Raw genomic sequence first — 17587 nt, 5'->3', positions numbered from 1 at the left:
AAGCACCTATAGATCTTACAGGACAGATCTGGAGAAATTCAAAACTCTCTCCCCTTCATCCAAATTCCCAGGGAAGATTTGATCTTTAGGTATAGGATCATAAATACATTCCAAGATCCCAGCCGCCTGAGGCAGCCCATCCGTTATGTCCTCTGTTCAGATGGTTAAAATCTCCCTGCCTGGTGGGCATGTGGGAGAAAAGAAAGGGGAGAATAATGGTAAAATCTGTTATAATTCAATTCAGGACTCACTGGGGCGGAGGTGGGAGACAGAGACAAGCCCGTAAACCTGTGATTTCCCTCCTGATGATGGACTTTCAATCAATCAGTGGTAATTACTGAGCACTTACTGGGTGTAGAGAGCACCATTCTATGTGCTTGAGAGGACATAACAGAAATGGTAGAGCTGCTTCCTGCCCACAAAGAGTTTACAGTCCAGAGGATTTCCATCATCAAAGGATCCAGCACTGCTTCTCTCCTGCCTCAAACCGCCCACGGTGGAGACCACTGGGGCAAGATGAGAGGGCTTGTTGGGACGGAGGGCCCGATGCCACCCCCCTTTTAGACTGTGAGCCCACTGTTGGGTAGGGACTGTCTCTATATGTTGCCAATTTGTACTTCCCAAGCGCTTAGTACAGTGCTCTGCACATAGTAAGCGCTCAATAAATACGATTGATGATGATGATGATCCTGCCATCAGCTCGTCCCACCTACCCAGCTTCGGAAACCACAGGGAAGGGTGCCAAGACAGGGCGAGCTGGACGCACAAAAGTACCACATGGAACAACCCAGCTCACACCCTGCAGCAGACCAGGGGAAGAACAACCAGTGCCCCTGTGGCCCAGGGGCGGGCACAAGCCATTGGCTTTGAATCATGACACTTTCATTCCAGTCCATTTGCGATTGCTTTAAGACCATGAAGTTGGGAGACCTGAGAAGCAGTAGGAAGTTGGCCAGGTCATTACCAAAGTTCATTTTAGTGAGTGACTATCTTAATGGTAATTGTTTTCATGAGATTTTTACCTGTAATTCAGTATCTAAACCAATCTCCTTCCTACTGCAATATAAGACTTCTTTATCCCAACCCCAAAAGAAGTGGACCATGGCTCCTCGTGCTCGCTCTCTCCTAGGATGTGGCATGAGCAGATGAATACGCAAGCCAGACAGGAAGATTTCTCCTCGCTAGTAGACCCTTAAGAGTGGGAAACAGGAGATGACTAACGGGAACTCCAGGAAGGTCTTTGACTTGGGGGTCAGATCCTGTGGAGGGAGACAGTTGAGCTTGTTACCACAAGATCTGGCAACAGGCCAAATTATAGCATTTCATTTCGGCTGTTAAGATGTAAAGTAGGTCATACTGGGAACAGCTTCCGCGAACCACCACAAGACCACCACAAAAATACTACTAGCGAGGCACAGATATCAGGACAGATTGTACTCTAGCAGAAAATGATAACATAAAACCCCTACCCTTTCTGAATAAGGATCTGTGGTGTTTCAGCTACTGTGCCATGTTCTGGAACTGATGTGCTATGAATCTGAAAAGAACATATGGAATTCCAAAATGTTCTGCAGACCATCTTCATGAAGCGCTTGGGGAAAAATAACTGTCCATAGTGAGTTATTAAAGAGAAGGCTAGGGGTATTTGAGGGAAAGGTTAGGGTGCCGAGGATCAAGAAAGGTAGATTCAGGATGGGTCATTAGAGTGAAAGTTAGGGATGTTAGGTAGTATATCCACAACTGGAACAATGAACGTTAACAACAGCAAGTATCACAAGATTCGTCCAAGCACTGTTGGAGTGAGAACGCTGGTCTGGATGGACTAATTCCCAATACCCCAAATTCTATCAACCCCAACAGCCCTCTCTAGCACTTACACATTTATTTACTTATAACTACCCAGAGCCCTGATGTGCATTTCAATCTCCAATTGTAATTAATCAATGGTATTTACTGAGCTCTTTGAGTAGAGTGATGGGAGAGTAAAATATAACAGTTGGTAGACACGTTCCCGGGTCACAGAGAGCTTACAGCCTTAAGGGGGAGACAGACAATAAAATAAATTAATGTCTGTAACAAATTGTATATTCAACTATTTTCCTGATTTCACTATTCGCAGGTATTTTACATCTGTTTCCCCCACTACAATGTAAACACGGGCAGTGATAGTTGTTTTCTCTAAAGCACTTATTACAGTGTGTTGACTCAGAAGACAGTAAATACCATTTCTACTGCCACCACTGGTTTAACCCAATAAGATGCAGCTATGTTAAGTTCTCATCTTTAATTGATCAAAAAAGTATTGTAAGGGAGACTATTCCAGCACTTAACTGCACTAGTACATGAAATACAATTTTCATAAAGAGAACTAAATATAACTGAAAACTGCGACAATTTCAGAAAGGCAAAATAAAATGGAGGCAATTTAACATGCACATGAGAAGAGAATGCATGCCCTCTCATTTTAAACCTAAAGCAATAGGGAGCAAATTACCTTATAGAACTCTGGTAAGAATACTATCCAAGTAGAATGGGCTTTTCATTATCATGAAATCAAGAAGGAAATGCTTCAGTTTCCTTATCTGTAAAATGGGTATGAGATGCCTCCCTCTAAGACTGTGAGCCCCTTATGGGACTGATAATAATGTCAGATCTGATTTTATATCTACTCAAGCACATAGCGCATAGTAAGTGCTTATCTAATGCCACAATTATTATTATTCAGTCAGCCTTTTTAATACTACGGGATAAAGTAGATTTACACAGATAGGTATACCTAGATGAATCTACAGTCAGCTCCTTGTGGGCAGGGAAAAAATATAACTATAATATTGTACTCTTTCAAAAAGCTTAGTCTAGTGCTCAGCGCCCAGTAAGCACTCGATAAATACAATTGATAAAAGCTTTTAATGAAAGCCAGAAGAAAGATGGTAGCATGGCTTAGCTAGTTATTGGAAACAGTGGAGATGTGTGTTTTTGGAAGGGTGGTGGGGAGAGGGGGGCTATTGTTGATTTAAACTTTAGGTTGCAGTTGTATGTTTTGATTGGTCAGCTGCCTTGAATCACTGTACACAGCCTCTCTTGAACTATTGCTACTTGCCAGCTGGAGCTGCAGGAATGTGTGTCTGGCATTACCAAATCATTTTCAAACAAGTTTACTCGCTTTTTATCTGCTTCCCCAAAATGACCCCTTTTCTTTTCCCACAGAACTGGGCAGAGCCCAAGAGGCAAATAAGAGTGATGGCTTGCTTCATGTTTCAGTGGGAGACAGCAGCAGAAGACAGTGAGGAAAGGGAAGATGGGAGCAGTGGGGAGAGATCATTCTCCTCCTTTATAAAGCTACAGAGAGTTCCCTAAATGAACACAACAATGTGGAAACATTAACTCAGAAAAATGAGGTCACGGATGGCCGTATCAACTCGAACAAGAGAAACATCACCTTATTCTTTCCCTAGAGATCCACAAACATGAATGAATACACATAATGATACTCGTACTAGATATATTTTTTTAAAAAAAGATTGCAAGATCATACATTTTATAACAGACCTGCAAAAATTTCTTTAATAGCATTCTCTATTTTGTCTCTGTTGCACTGCTTGTTTGGGTTTTCATTATTATTATCATTCTTGCTATTGTTAATAGTCATTATAATAATACTACTTATCAAGCACTTACTACACGCCAGGCACTATATTAAGTGCTGGCATAGATAAATAATAATCAAGTCAGAAGTCCTTGTCCTACAGGGGCTTAGAGTTTATTGGGGAGGGAGAACGGGCATTTAATCCTCAGTGTTATCATCTGTAAAATGGGAAATGCAGGCTCAATCAATCCATCAATCATATTTATTGAGTGCTTACTGTGTGCACAGTACTGTACTAAGCACTGGGGAGATTACGATATAACAGACACATTCCCTGCCCACAACAAGCTTACAGTCAAGAGGGGGAGACAGACATTAATAGAAATAAATAAATTACAGATACAAGTGCTGTGGGGCTGGAACGGGGGCATGAATAAAGGGAACAAGTCAGGGCAACACAGAAGGAAGTGGAAGAAAAAGAAAAGAAGGCAGGGAAGGCCTCTTGGAGGAGATGTGCCTTCAAGAAGACTTTGAAGGAGGGGAGAGTAACTACTGGTCGGCTATGAAGAAGGAGGATGTTTCATGCCAGGGGTGGGATGTGGGTGAGAGATCAGCAGCGAGATAGATGAGGGTGAGGCACAGTGAGCAAGCAGGCATTAGAAGAGCGAAGTGTGAGAAGTGACTTGCCCCAAGTCACAGGGCAGGCAAATGGCAAACCTGGTCCTCTGACTCCCAAGGCCCTGCTCCTTCTACTAGGCCATGCTGCTTTTCATTTTGTGGAATGGAAATTTTCAGAAGCTGAGTTTTCTGGAATCCCTAAGATCTGTGAAATGAGCATTTTATGTTAGCTAATTCTGGGGAAAATATTGCCAGTAAATTATCTATGACATGGAAGAAATGATGGGAAAGGTCTTTAGAAATGTATGCTCTATGCAGATTGCTTGGAAATCACTAACGCAAAATTGAAAGAATGCCAGATTGCTGTTGTGAAGAAGAGTAGATTTCTGCCAAATGCACTGCTCCTCTAACTGCTGGGTTAGTTTTTTTTTTTTTTTTAAATGGTATTTACTATGTGCCAGTCACTGTATTAAGTGCTTGGGTAGATACAAGCTAATCAAGTTGGACAAAGTCCCTGTCCCACACAGGGCTCACAGTCTAAATCCCCATTTTGCAGATGAGGGATTAAGGCACAGAGAGGTTAACTGATTTGCCCTAGGTTTGCACAGCAGACAAGTGGTGGTGCTGGCATTAGAACCCAAGTCCTTCTGACTCCCAGGCCTGTGCTCTAACCATTAGGCCATGCTCCTTCTCCAAGGGAGAAAAGAAAAATTGTTAAATGTTACCATGCAGTGTTATTACTCAGTTAATTTTTGTATGAATCGCTGCAAATGGAGAAATGGGGGGAGGTAAGGTTTACCCATAAGAAGTTGGAACACAGGCATATTTTAAAGTTTTTTAAAAAATGCCTTAATGGAAACCCTCCTGGATTTTTCCCTTTCTCTCTCTTGTGGAATTTTTCTAAATACTGTTCAATTTTTTAAAAAAATCTTGAAAAAATTATCCAGCAGAAAAGTCTCAAATTAAAAACAAGCCCATCCCTTCAGGGATGGCAAAAACCATTAAATATGTTCCAAACACAGAAAAAGGAAACAATAACAACTGTGGAATTTGTTAATCACTTACTATGTACTAAGCACAGCGAAGATTTAAGATGATCAGGTCAGCCCAGTCCCTGGCCCGCACAGGGCTCACAGTCTAAGGCGGAGGGAGAACAGGTATTGAAACCCCAATTTACAGGTGAGGAAACTGAAGCACAGATAAGTTAAGTGACTTGTCCAAGATCACACAGAAATGAACTGGCAAAGCCGGAATTAGAACCCAGGTCCTCTGACTCCGCCTCTCTCAGGGTCACACCTGGAGAGTTTCCAGTCCTCTACCAGTCTCGGCTACGGGAGGGAGAGTCAAGCAGAAGCCTACCCATTCCATTCCTAGCTTGGGCAGTGGCTAGCGAGCCGAAGGCAATCTGCTACAAGTCAAACTCACCGATGCTGGGCAGCAGCAGCACGGGAGAGAGTCGAGGGCAGAGACTCGTGTTTACTGGGCGGAAGGCAGCAATGGTAAACCACTTCTGGATTTTTACCAAGAAAACTCTACGGATCCACCACCGGAACGATTGCTGAAGGAGAGCGGGGCATCAGCGCTTAGAACTGTACTTTGCACATAGTAAGCGCTTAACAAATACCATCATTACTATCCTGGGAGAGATGTGTCCGTGGTGTCGCTATGGGTCGGAAATGATTCGACGGCCTAAGACTGAAGTTATATTCACTAAGCCACACTACTCCTCATGTTCTGAGGTCTCATTTTCTTAAAAAGAAAACTATACTTTAGCACGGCTTTGTCTGTTACCACATTTTTTAGCTGGCATTTCCTAAAAAAAAAAAACATTAATCTGGGAGGCCCAAGGTTATGGTGCATTATAAATTGAGCCAGACTACCCACAACTGGAAATTTTACCCAGGGACACGAGGGACCAAATTTGCAGCAGAAACCCCAAACTGTGCCAAAATAAAATAAAACAAAATGATTTAGAAGTCCCACACTGCCAGTTCGAAGACTTTTTCCTCACCGGCTGCTACCCTGGCTTCATCAAGTGGCATAGACTCCTTTTGCTGCTGATGAATGGAGCTTTGAGCCCTTTTTTCTGGTTACCTTCAGTTGCAAAGCTGATGGACCATTTCAACCATTGGGAAACTAACTTTCTGTAATGATTTCAGTGGCTTTCAGAAGCCCCGGATGTGTAGTTATTGAAAGAAAAAAGAACTGAAGAATCTGGCAAAGAGGCAGAGAAATTTGCTCCCTTTCTGTCCTGTCCCTTTCCTTTCTCATTCTTTTCTTGAATGAAATGGAAAAGCAAAATAAACTGCTGAAAAGTGAGGCTTTATATTTCAGGATCCTATTTCCACGACTAGAATGTTTCAACATTTTACCCAATTCTTTTTACTACTCTAGTTCCCCTGCAGTAAAGAATTGGTAAAAAGGAGGAGACATATGCCAAAGCAGGTAGATTCTTTCAGGAAAAAAGCAGTGAGAGAGGAGGGTTTAGGAGACAGAGCTGCAGGGCTACTTGATTACAAAAATGTTGGCATTCTCTCTCCCTAGCCTCCTTGGCTACCTAGTTCCCTCCACATTCAGCAGAAACTCCAGGCCATCAGCTTTGAGACTGTCCAACAGCTTTCTTACATATCTGCTCTCTTCACCCACTACTCCCAGGTCATGCTCCCTACTCCTCCAAGATCCTCTTTCTGTCCCATTCTCTGCCTCTGCCGCACCTGATCCATTGCTCAAATCCTTCCACCTTCCCCTTCAAATCCACTAGGCCACAATGTTCGCTAATTTCAAAATCCTCCTAAAACTCCCACCTCTTCCAATAAGTCTTCACCGATTAAGTCCCCAAACCATGTCCCAGCAACCCATCAGCAACTTCTAGAACATCCATATGCATTTATGTATAGCCTCCCTCCGTACTTGTTCACATATGCATGTTCAATCACACAGTCAATTTATTCTGATTACCCCATTTTTAAATATTTTACTGTTGGTCTCCTCCTCAGAGTGGAAGATCCTGGTGGACAGTGAATGTGTACTGTGCTTCTGTTGTATTTTCTTGGGCACTTAATATAGCACATTAAAACCCAGTGGGTGCTCAATAAACACCTTTACTATTACTACCACATCTCTCCCTAACTTCACAATCCTCCTGAAATCCCACCTCCTCAAGAAAACATTCCTCAACTAAATCCCAGTAGCCTATGTCATCTCATCATTACTGATGTAACCACCTTCATACTCTAGGTATTTGTTCACTTTTGCTCACTTATTTATTCCTTTATCCATCTTTTCTAACAGATGCTTCTCTAGTTCGATCTGCAGCCTTCCTCCTCCTCGTCTCCCACCTTGTACATAATTTATATCTGGGTGTCTTTCCTATGAGATGAGAAACCCCTAGAGAGCAAAGTTTGTGCATTTTATGTTTACTGTATTTCACTCAAGGGCTAGTACTGTGCTCAGCATCCAGTAGATGCTCAGTAATCAGAATTAATAAATGGATACTAAATGATCCTAGATAGCAATAAACATTAAAAGCATTTGAAATAAAAGTGACTCTCAGAAAGCTGAGCGTATAAAGCCATTTTCAAAGACAGAATTTGTAATTGCAATAACTGGGAAGTGCAAGGATTGTGACTTCCAATCGAACCTAAATAAACCATTGGAGTTCAACAGCACTTCTCAACTTCACCTCCACAGGCAGGAGAACCAATGTGGCTACACAAAGGCCCTGTCCCATTAGCCTCCCAAAGAAGCCAAACCTGCTGAACCCAATCAATGAATAGTATCGACTGAGGGGAGAGCACAGTGGTTGGGAGAGTAAAAGAGAGGCAGAAGATCCAAATTCCTGTCCTCAAGGAGCCTACAACTGGGGTGACAAACTGTGCAAAAATAGAACTTCCACTCGAAAAATAGAGTATGAAATTTAATGACCTCCCGAGTGATTTGATCAGCTGGGCTCTCTCTCTCTCTCTTCTAAGCTCCCTGACATAAGAGACTGTGTCTAATTACTGCTTGCTTATTATCTCCCAGTGCTTAGTACGGTGCTGTGCTCACAGTAATTGCTTAATAATACTATTTACTACTCCTCTTTCCACTAGGCCATGCTGTAAAGTAGAAGGGGGATGAGGGCCATGGTCACACACTTGCACAAGGACACATTTCCCTGCCCTTTAAGTAATAATAATAATAATAATAATAATGATGGCATTTGTTAAGCGCTTACTATATGCCAAGCACTGTTCTAAGCGCTGGAGGGGATATAAGGTAATCAGGTTGTCTTGCATGGGGCTCAGTCTTCATGCCCATTTGACAGATGAGATAACAGGCACAGAGAAGTGAAGTAACTTGCCCAAAGTCACACAGCTGACAAGCGGTGGAGCCAGGATTAGAACCCATGACCTCTGACTCCCAAGCCCAGGCTCTTTCCACTGAACCATGCTGCTTTTCTGAGAATCGGCAGGGAGGGGGGAGAAGCTTTTTTCCCCCCAGACAAATCCAGTTGAGTTAGAAAGGATGAACTCTTACAGAGTTTGAGTTATATAATAGTTTTCCTTTATCCATTTGGGTCAAACGAGGGAAAATTCCATGGCAAAGATTAAGCCTTCGCCTGCTTCTGCGGAAAGGATTCGGTTTCCCTAAAGTTTGGCAGTGACATTCTTGGCCAGCTCGCATCCATCCTTTCTCATACTTGTAAAGCGGAGCAATTCATTGCAAGCGCTGTTCCAAAATTCTGTGACTTATTTGCACATACCACAAAAATTTTTGCCCTTTCTGGGACCAGATAATTTTTTTTTCTTTCACTCCTGATGAAATTCCCAAGTGATTACTCATATGATTGTAGGATATGGGTTGCTAGCTCCCTTAAACTGGGTCACACTACACTAAGACTCTATTGTGCGCATTCTACACCATGTGTACCTAAAGACTGTCCCCTTCCCTACACTGAGGTGTTTGCTAATGGCTGTTCAAAACCCCTGGAACCAGTTATGTGATGGAGGCTTTTACTTTCAACAAGAATCTCCCTTGGCTCCTGGACCAAACCAACCAGGGATGCTAGTATTCCATGGAGAGAAAAATGAAGGAATTTAGGAACTCTACCTAGGGACTGAAGCAGACCACCCAGTACGGGGAGAGATGGGAAAAGAGAGAAGGTAAAGTGTCTTGGAAAATATATTGTCCATAGAAATAAAATACTTTATGGAATCCAAGACTTTCTCAAATTCAAGCTCTGTGTTTAATCAGACCTCTATGTCCCATTCCCGATTCTGCTTTCTACCCTTTCGCCATCTTTCTCCTTCTGTTGGTTGGCAAGCCAACAATTGGGTGCTCAATTGATACTGCTGTTACTACTATTACTGTGGCTCCCAGGTTGGCAGGGATAATCAATCAATCAATCGTATTTATTGAGCGCTTACTGTGTGCAGAGCACTGTACTAAGCGCTTGGGAAGTACAAGTTGGCAACATATAGAGACAGTCCCTACCCAATAATGTCTTCTAACTCTACTGAACTCCCCTGAGCATTCCGAACAGTGCTCTGCATAGAGCCAGGGCTCAATAAATACCACTAACTGACTGGGGTTACCAGGAACATTAAGTGGAATTAAAAGACCCAGCCAGAAGCCTGTGGAATCTTGATGACATCTATACCTACCAAAACAAGTTTTCACTATCAGTATCTATTTCCTCCCAGATGTGTGGGTCCTGAATTCAGGTGTTTGGGGCTCAGTAACATGATACTTTTGATTTATGTAAACACAGGCTCACCAACTGGAATACCTCAGTACTCAAAAATGGAAATAAAAGCTGCTTCCACATACTCTCGGCTTCTTCCAGCCCTGCTGAGAAAAGAAAGGCTGTAACTGTCCCCTTCCTTCCGGCCACTAAGTGTCCCTGCTCCTGCACGCTCTCAGGTTTCCCCATCACTGCTGAGAGTTGGGGCTTATTTTGGCCATTTGCCTATTTTATTTTTTTTTATGGTATTTGTTAAGCACTTACTACATGCCAAGCACTGAACTAAGCACTAGGAAACAGGTCGGACACAGTACATGTCTCACGTGGGTTCACACTCTGAATCCCCATTTTACAGATAAGGTAACTGAGGCCCAAAGAAGTTACATGACTTGCCCAAGGTCACAAAGCAGACAAGTAGCGTAGCCAGGATTAGAACCAAGGTCCTACTGGCTCCCAGGCCCATGCTCAATCCACTAGGCCACCCTGTTTAAGTTGTGTTTTTTATGTTTCATCACTCCTGTGTTGTCTGTCTCCAATCCCTTCACCTCTCAAACTTTTAGACTGTGAGAGACAGGGATCTTGTTTAATTCCCTCCTGGGTATTTTCTCCCAGCGCTTAGTACAGTGCTCTGCACACAGTAAAGTACTTAATGAATACTTAAAAAAATATTTTTAGTCTTTACATGTGCAATTGTTTCCTGATTTGCTATACAAAAGAAAGAGTAAAAATGTGAAAACCATGATCAGGACTGATGTTCAGAGAAACAGGCTAAATGTAATTTAAATGCAAAACTGGATTTGGGTAAAGGATTTAAAAAGAAAAAAAAAACCCAGGAAAGAAACTTTGAGATGAAATCCATTATCCTGACTAGCTTCACTTAAGAGTTAGCTGGTGGATGGACTAGACACTCCTATTTTTCCTCAAGAAGCATAGGAGGGCTTAACCATGTATCTCAGTGATTTCCTGGCACAGCTTAGCCCACATACATTGCTCTTCTAATGCCAACCAACTCACCGTACTTTGGTCTCGTCACCAACCCCTTGCCCACATCCTCCCTCTGGCCTGGAACTTCTCAAACCCCCTTGGTATATGAAAGACCAGCACCCTCGCAACCTTCAAACCTTATTAAAATCGCATCTCCACCAAGAAGCCTGCCCTGACTAAAACTAAGCCCTCATTTCCCCTACTCCCGCTCTCTTCTGTGTTGCCTGTGCATTTAAGCACTTGATACTCACTCCATCCTCAGTTCAACGGCACTTATGTACAGGGCCATAATTTATTTTTATGTCCGTCTCCCCCGCTGGAAGGTCAGCTTTTTCCGGGCAGGAAACATATCTACCAACTCTGTTGTATTCTTCCAAGCATTTAGTACAGTGCTCTGCACAAAATAAGCATTCAATAAATACCATTGATTGATTTAAATGAACACTGCAATTCACCTAATAGGAGAGAGGTACTTAAGCTCACTTCTCCCTGTTATCCATACTTCCCTAGTGCACTAGTTTCAAGCTTCTCTAAGTAACAATTCAGCAGCTCCTTGTAAAGCCCTCTTAAAATTAAAATAACGATGAGCTCCAGAATGCTGATGGAAATGATTAGACCCTTCAATCACAGAACACCATCACTTCCTCAAAAAGTAATATTTATCTTTTTTTTATGAATACTTAATCCTACCACACGATAAAACACATCATAAATCCAACTGCCAATTTTTGTAGCACAATGGATATAATGACTACTGTTTTTATACAAAGAATGGAATTAAATAAGATTCCAAGCAGAGTAAAAATTTGATGCAATCTTATTTCTACGAATAGAATCTATCACTCGTTTTGAAAAGAATAGTTACTTCCCTTCAATGTTCTAAATCTAGGTCACGGGTTCTAATCCCAACTCTGCCACTTGTCTGCTGTGTGACTTTGGGCAAGTCACAACCTCTCTGTGCCTCAGTTACCTCATCTGTAAAATGGGGATTAAGACTGTGAACCCCACATGGGACAACCTGACCACCTTGTATCCCCCCCAGCACATAGAACGGTGCTTCACACATAGTAAGCGCTTAACAAATACCATTATTATTATTATTATTATTAATAAGATTGTAATAAGACTATATAAGAATATAATTACAACATAAAATACGAATATAAATGGTTGGTATAACGGCTGGAAAAAGGTCTTCTACTTCTGTGCCTGGTACAACAATGGGAGTTGAAATTTTCTTCTAAAATGTAGACCAAGATAAGAACCATTCTCTAAGAATGGAGAGTCAGCAGATCAGATCACAGGATGAGCTCCTGGCAAGTTTGCTCCTAGAACCATGAAAGAGGCTGTGTGGCTTGCCAGAAAGAAGACAAGCCTGGGAGTCATGAGCCATGGGTTCTAGTCCTGGCTCTGCCATTTGCCTGCTCTGCGACCTTGGACTAGTCCTTATCTCCTCTGTGTCTCAGTTTTCTCATCTGAGAAATGAAACTGCACTCTCTCAAGCACTTAGTACAGTGCTCTGCTCCCAGTAAGCGCTCAATAAATATGACTGATCGATTTATTTGGGATAAGACGTCCACTGTCCCCAGCCTCTTGGACGTGGCCTTTAAATTGGAAAGAGAAGTTTGTAATTTAAAGGATTTGTATTTGATCCTGATATACTCCCAATCTTTACCATTTATAAGTACAACATTTCCTGGGTTTGTGCGGCTTCAAATTTTTTTTTGTTAAAATTTTATTACTGAAAATTAATTCAAATGCATATTAATTCACGTGTGATGAAATACGATTTTCACCCTCCAAAAGCAGCATGACCTGGTGGAAAGAGCATGGACCTGGGATACAGAGGACCTGAGTCCTAATTCTCGTTCTTCCACTTGCCTGCTGTGTGACCATGGGCAGTTCACTTCACTTCTCTGTGGCTTAATTTCCCTCCTCTGTAAAATGGGGAGGACTTTACTTTCCTCCCTCTACCCAAACTATGTCTGTGTCTATGACTGTGTCTGATCTGATTATCTTGTATCTACCCCAGCACTTAAACCTCACAATTATACTTGCATGTCAGCTGTGTGACTTTGGGCAAGTCACAACTTCTCTGGGCTTCAGTTACCTCATCTGTAAAATAGGGATTAAGATTGTAAACCCCACATGGGACAACCTGATAACCTTGTATCTACCCCGTGCTTAGAACAGTGCTCGGCACATAGTAAGTGCTTAACAAATACCATCATTATTATTATCTAATTAATGATTAATTTAACCCAATCAGTGCCTTTAGGCAACTAACTGAAATCTCTCTAACGTCCACAAGCAGATGGAGAAATTCAGAATAAGAATGGCTTTTTTCTTTTTTTGAAATGGTATTTGTTAAGCACTTACTATGTGCCAAGCACTCTTCTAAGAGCTGGGGTAGATGAAGTTACTCAGGTCAGACAGTCTCTAACCCACACAAGGCTCACAGTTTAAACAGGAGGGAGAACATGTATCATCTCCATTTTACAGTGGAGGAAACTGAGGCACAGAGAATTCAAGTGACTTGCCCAAGGTCACAGAGCAGATATGTGGCAGAGCCGGGATTAGAACCCAGGTCCTCTGACTCTCAGGCCCATGCTTTAACCATTAAGCCATGCTGCTTCTCCAACCAAAACAAAGAATAGCCCCACTGTTGTACGCGTGGTCTTTTTCAGCGCACACTGGCAAGTGAATGCTAATTTATGTAGTCCTGTCATCGCAATGCATATGGAGTCAATTTTAAAGGGAATATTTGGTCTTCAAATCAGTCTTCACTCAGTCTCGGCTTCCCTTACGTAAAACCATTAATAAAAGAGCTAGAAAACATGGAACGGCTATAAATTTGTCAGACAAAAGATGAATCGTTCTCAGGGCCTTGACAATGCCAGTCCATGGAGTTATTCTAGTGGCTGGCTCCTGTCGGTTATACCATAACACTTTGGCAAATGTGACCACCGCAGCCAAAGCCACCTCCCAGGATATAACCACTCATTTCCCCCAAGGCAGGGAGTTTTCACTGCATTATACAGTTGACCTGCAGTGAACTGTAAGGGTTTCCGAAGCATTATGACTCCTGAGGCCCAGACAGCTGCCAAGACTTCAAGGGGCAGGTACTCCAAACTCAAGTGAAGACCCCCAATTTAGGAAAAGAGTTTGTCATTAGAGATTTAGCATTTTCCATCCCTGAGGAAACCAGGCACTTCCATACCAACAATGAATCATTTCCCAAACCAGAACCAGACTACGGATTCCTGGGTGCTCAAGGATGATGGTGATGGGCTTTCTTCTTAAAAGGATGGCAGAATGCAAACCATAAAGTTCTTATACTGCAGAAGCAGCGGGACCTAGTTGAAACAGAAGGGACCTAGGACTTAGAGGACCTGGGTTTTAATCTCTGCTCTGCCACTTACCAGCTGTATGACCTTGGTACAGTCACATAACTTCTCTGTGCTCCTGTTGCCTCGTCAGAAAAATGGAGATTAAATACCTGCTGTCCCTCCTACCCAGACTGTGAGCCCCATGTGGGACAGAGACTATGTACCACCTGATTATCTTATATCTATTCCAGCACTTAGCTCAGTACTTGGCAAATACAGTGCTTAACAGATAACATAACCATCATCAACAGAATACAGAAGGATTCCAGGCTCCGCCCAAGTTTTCAAAGCAATAACAATGCCCAGTGTTCACATCTATTCACACATCCTCTGGATGAATTTGTGTTGCGTATATAGATCTCTATATTGTTGATGGCAACCCAAGGTGCTAGGGAGACTTCTTTCCTTCTTTGGCTTTTGGAAGCAGAAGTCAGGCGTTGAACTAGTCACATGATTTTGAACTGAGCTAATATTTGGCAGAAAAAACTGTCCTCTCGAGCCATTCTTATAGTCTTTGTTCCCGCAATCTGCACACACTGAACCATTGTGCCCTACAGAGGCTCTCAGGGATGGCAAACAGGAAGCGCATTCTTTTCTAGGAAAGAAAAAGATGTAACTTTTCACTTTCTTTTGCTACCAACGAGGTGATTATCCTTTTCCATTTGGTCACTGAGGCTTCTTTTTCTCTGTTGATGGTCAAAGCCAAAACTGAACTTAAAATAACGTTGTCTGCCCCGTTTCTTCCAAGGTACCTCTTGAAAGAGGAATCATAACACGCCTCTCAATTTAAAACATTTCCTTCTGGCGGAGACCCCCACCCCCACCCCGCCAGAACTTTGCACTAGGGAAGTCCCAGGAAGACATTTCATATGTACCCTGAACCCCCAGTGTAACTTTAATGGGAGCCTGGGCACCCTTGCCCTTGAAGGCATACAAACACTGTTTCCCTTAGGCTGCCGGAACTTTTCATCCCAGAGAGGGCCCAGAGCCATAAAACTGCATAAGCAGGAGTCTTTTGCGCATGTCCAATGGCCCTCCACTCCCTTCCTCAAGCCGGAAAAGGATGCACAAAACGGCCAGATCTGAGACCTACTAATGCACAATCCAGTTCAGTCCACACCCCTAGTCCCCCTTCACCTAAGTCCAAAGACACAAATCTCTGCCTTCCTTCCGTCTTGCTGCCAATGGAAAGACAAGGACAAGAGAGAGATAGAAGTCACTCAACCTGAGGTCTTGGGACAGAACACGACAGAGCCACTTCCCTATGTAATGACTTTCCCACGATTTACCAAGGGCAGCCCTCACCATTCCCAGCTCTTCTTCAAAAGTGGTCCGATTCTATTCTTCAAGCCCACCTACTGATGAGGTTACTAAATCAGGTGGCATTATACTCTCCAAGTACTTAGTTCAGTGCTTTGCACATAGTAAGTGTTTGATAAATCCCACTGATTGATTGGAACTGACAGACCCTCTAGGTCTCCCCATATTTAATGGCTGTCACCAAGTCAGCAAACAAAACACAGATAGGCTCCTTTCTTAGAATTCACCCTGCCTGTCTCATGCGACTACATTTGTTCATCTCCTAAAAGGAAGTATTTCATAAAAATTACACTTTAAAAAAAAATTCTAACAGGCAACTGGATGCTAGAGAAAAGTATAGTATAGAATCTGCCTCCCTAGCAGCCACCCTAAAGGTTAGGGATGTTCATTCATTCAATCATTTATTGAGCGCTTACTGTGTGTACAACACTGTACTAAGCGTTTGGAAAGTATAATACACTCATAAAGAGAAACAACGTTCTAACAGCTCTAACTTTTCTCACATCCCTAAGATTACGGCCACTTGTTATGTAACACTTCATTCCTTGTTCTCCCATTGCTACTCCTATAAGTTCCCCTAATTAGCTATTAATGGTCCCAAACCTCCTGTCTCCTCTGTAGCTTTACATCATGGCTACCCTTTCTCCTCTCCCTCCTCGACAACACTGCTGCCCCTGATCATAGTCTCTTTTACTTAGCTAATACTAGGCAGTTTAACATCAATATCTTCACATTATATATTGATTAGAAGTGACTGGGTGAGCAAAGGGCCACCGTAGAAGTATTTGAAAACCATAACTGCCTAGGGAGGCATTTTTCATATTTCTCAGATGCTATTAAAAAAAAATTCCATCATGAAAAAAAGGACAGTCTGGAGGGGAGATAAGTTTTTCCCCAATCTTTCAATTTCTCTGAGGTAACTGAGGTGAAAGCACTTCAGAAAATGAAAGCGTTGTACCACAAATGCAAGGTATTATTCCACTGACTGACATACTGTGGAGAAAGGGGAAAACATTTAAATACTTCCAACTAATTGGCTTGGTAGGATAGGAAAACTGTGGTGCCCAGGCTGGAGAACGCTCTCAGATAGCCTGTCTCCAGGAAAAGGTGAACTGTTTTTCCGGGATCAACAAGTGAGCTTTCCCTTCCCTCCCTAATGGAAAAAACACTATCTCTTAAACACTTGAAATTGGCATCACTGTGGAAGTCGATAAACAAAGGCACTTTATCTTTGGAACAGAGTCCATGCCCCAACATGAAAACATATGAAAACCTTAAAGCAGCATTTGACTTCACTACTCTGCCTCTAAGCACTCATCAGTTGTTCATCTGCGCTGTGTTGCAGATAAAAATCCAAAAGGCCTGGGACTCGTAACTCAGAAAAGACTGCTTCTCTAATCTCCCGACCAAGCGAATAGCAATAATAATAATAATGATGGTTTTTGTTAAGCGCTTACTCTGTGCCGAGCACTGTTCTAAGCGCTGGGTTAGATACAAGGTTATCAGATTGTCTCACGTGGGGCTCACAGTCTTAATCCCCATTTTACAGATGAGGTAACTGAGGCCCAGAGAAATGAAGTGACTTGCCCAAAGTCACACAGCTGACAAGTGGTGGAGGCAGGATTCGAACCCACAACCTCTGCCTCCCAAGCCTGGGCTCTTTCCACGAAGCCACACTGCTTCTCGTGGGAGTGTGACCATGTTGCAGTTTTCTCTAAGCTCAACCATCCCCAAAGAAATACAGTTCAGTGCGGTACTTTCAGTGCAGGCTCAATGAGTACTGGATGATTGACTGGTCTCCGATTTGAAGCTTATTTTTGGCACTGAGGAAAATTTACAAAACCAAATTTAATTGAATTCAAGACAAAGCAAACCCAAACTTTATCTGGCTCAATTATGGGAAGGGAAAGCTAATGGAAGACAGGAAGGAGAGGAGGGACCACTGTAGCAAGAAGTTAAATGGTA

General features: G+C 42.6%; 1 protein-coding gene and 1 non-coding gene across 3 annotated transcripts in view; one reads left to right on the top strand and one right to left on the bottom strand.

The window, feature by feature from the left end:
• Nucleotides 1–17587, bottom strand: part of GPM6B (glycoprotein M6B) — a 102860-nt gene that overhangs the window by 49198 nt on the left and 36075 nt on the right. The window lies entirely within an intron of this gene.
• Nucleotides 5483–5620, top strand: LOC119937906. The gene has a single exon (XR_005454277.1). It is a non-coding gene; the product is annotated as a small nucleolar RNA SNORA7 (small nucleolar RNA).

Source organism: Tachyglossus aculeatus, chromosome 15 (assembly GCF_015852505.1).
Source record: "Tachyglossus aculeatus isolate mTacAcu1 chromosome 15, mTacAcu1.pri, whole genome shotgun sequence".
Taxonomy (NCBI): Eukaryota; Metazoa; Chordata; class Mammalia; order Monotremata; family Tachyglossidae; genus Tachyglossus; species Tachyglossus aculeatus.
The sequence above is the reverse complement of the archived record's forward strand: the minus strand, read 5'-3'. Positions and strand labels throughout refer to the sequence as shown.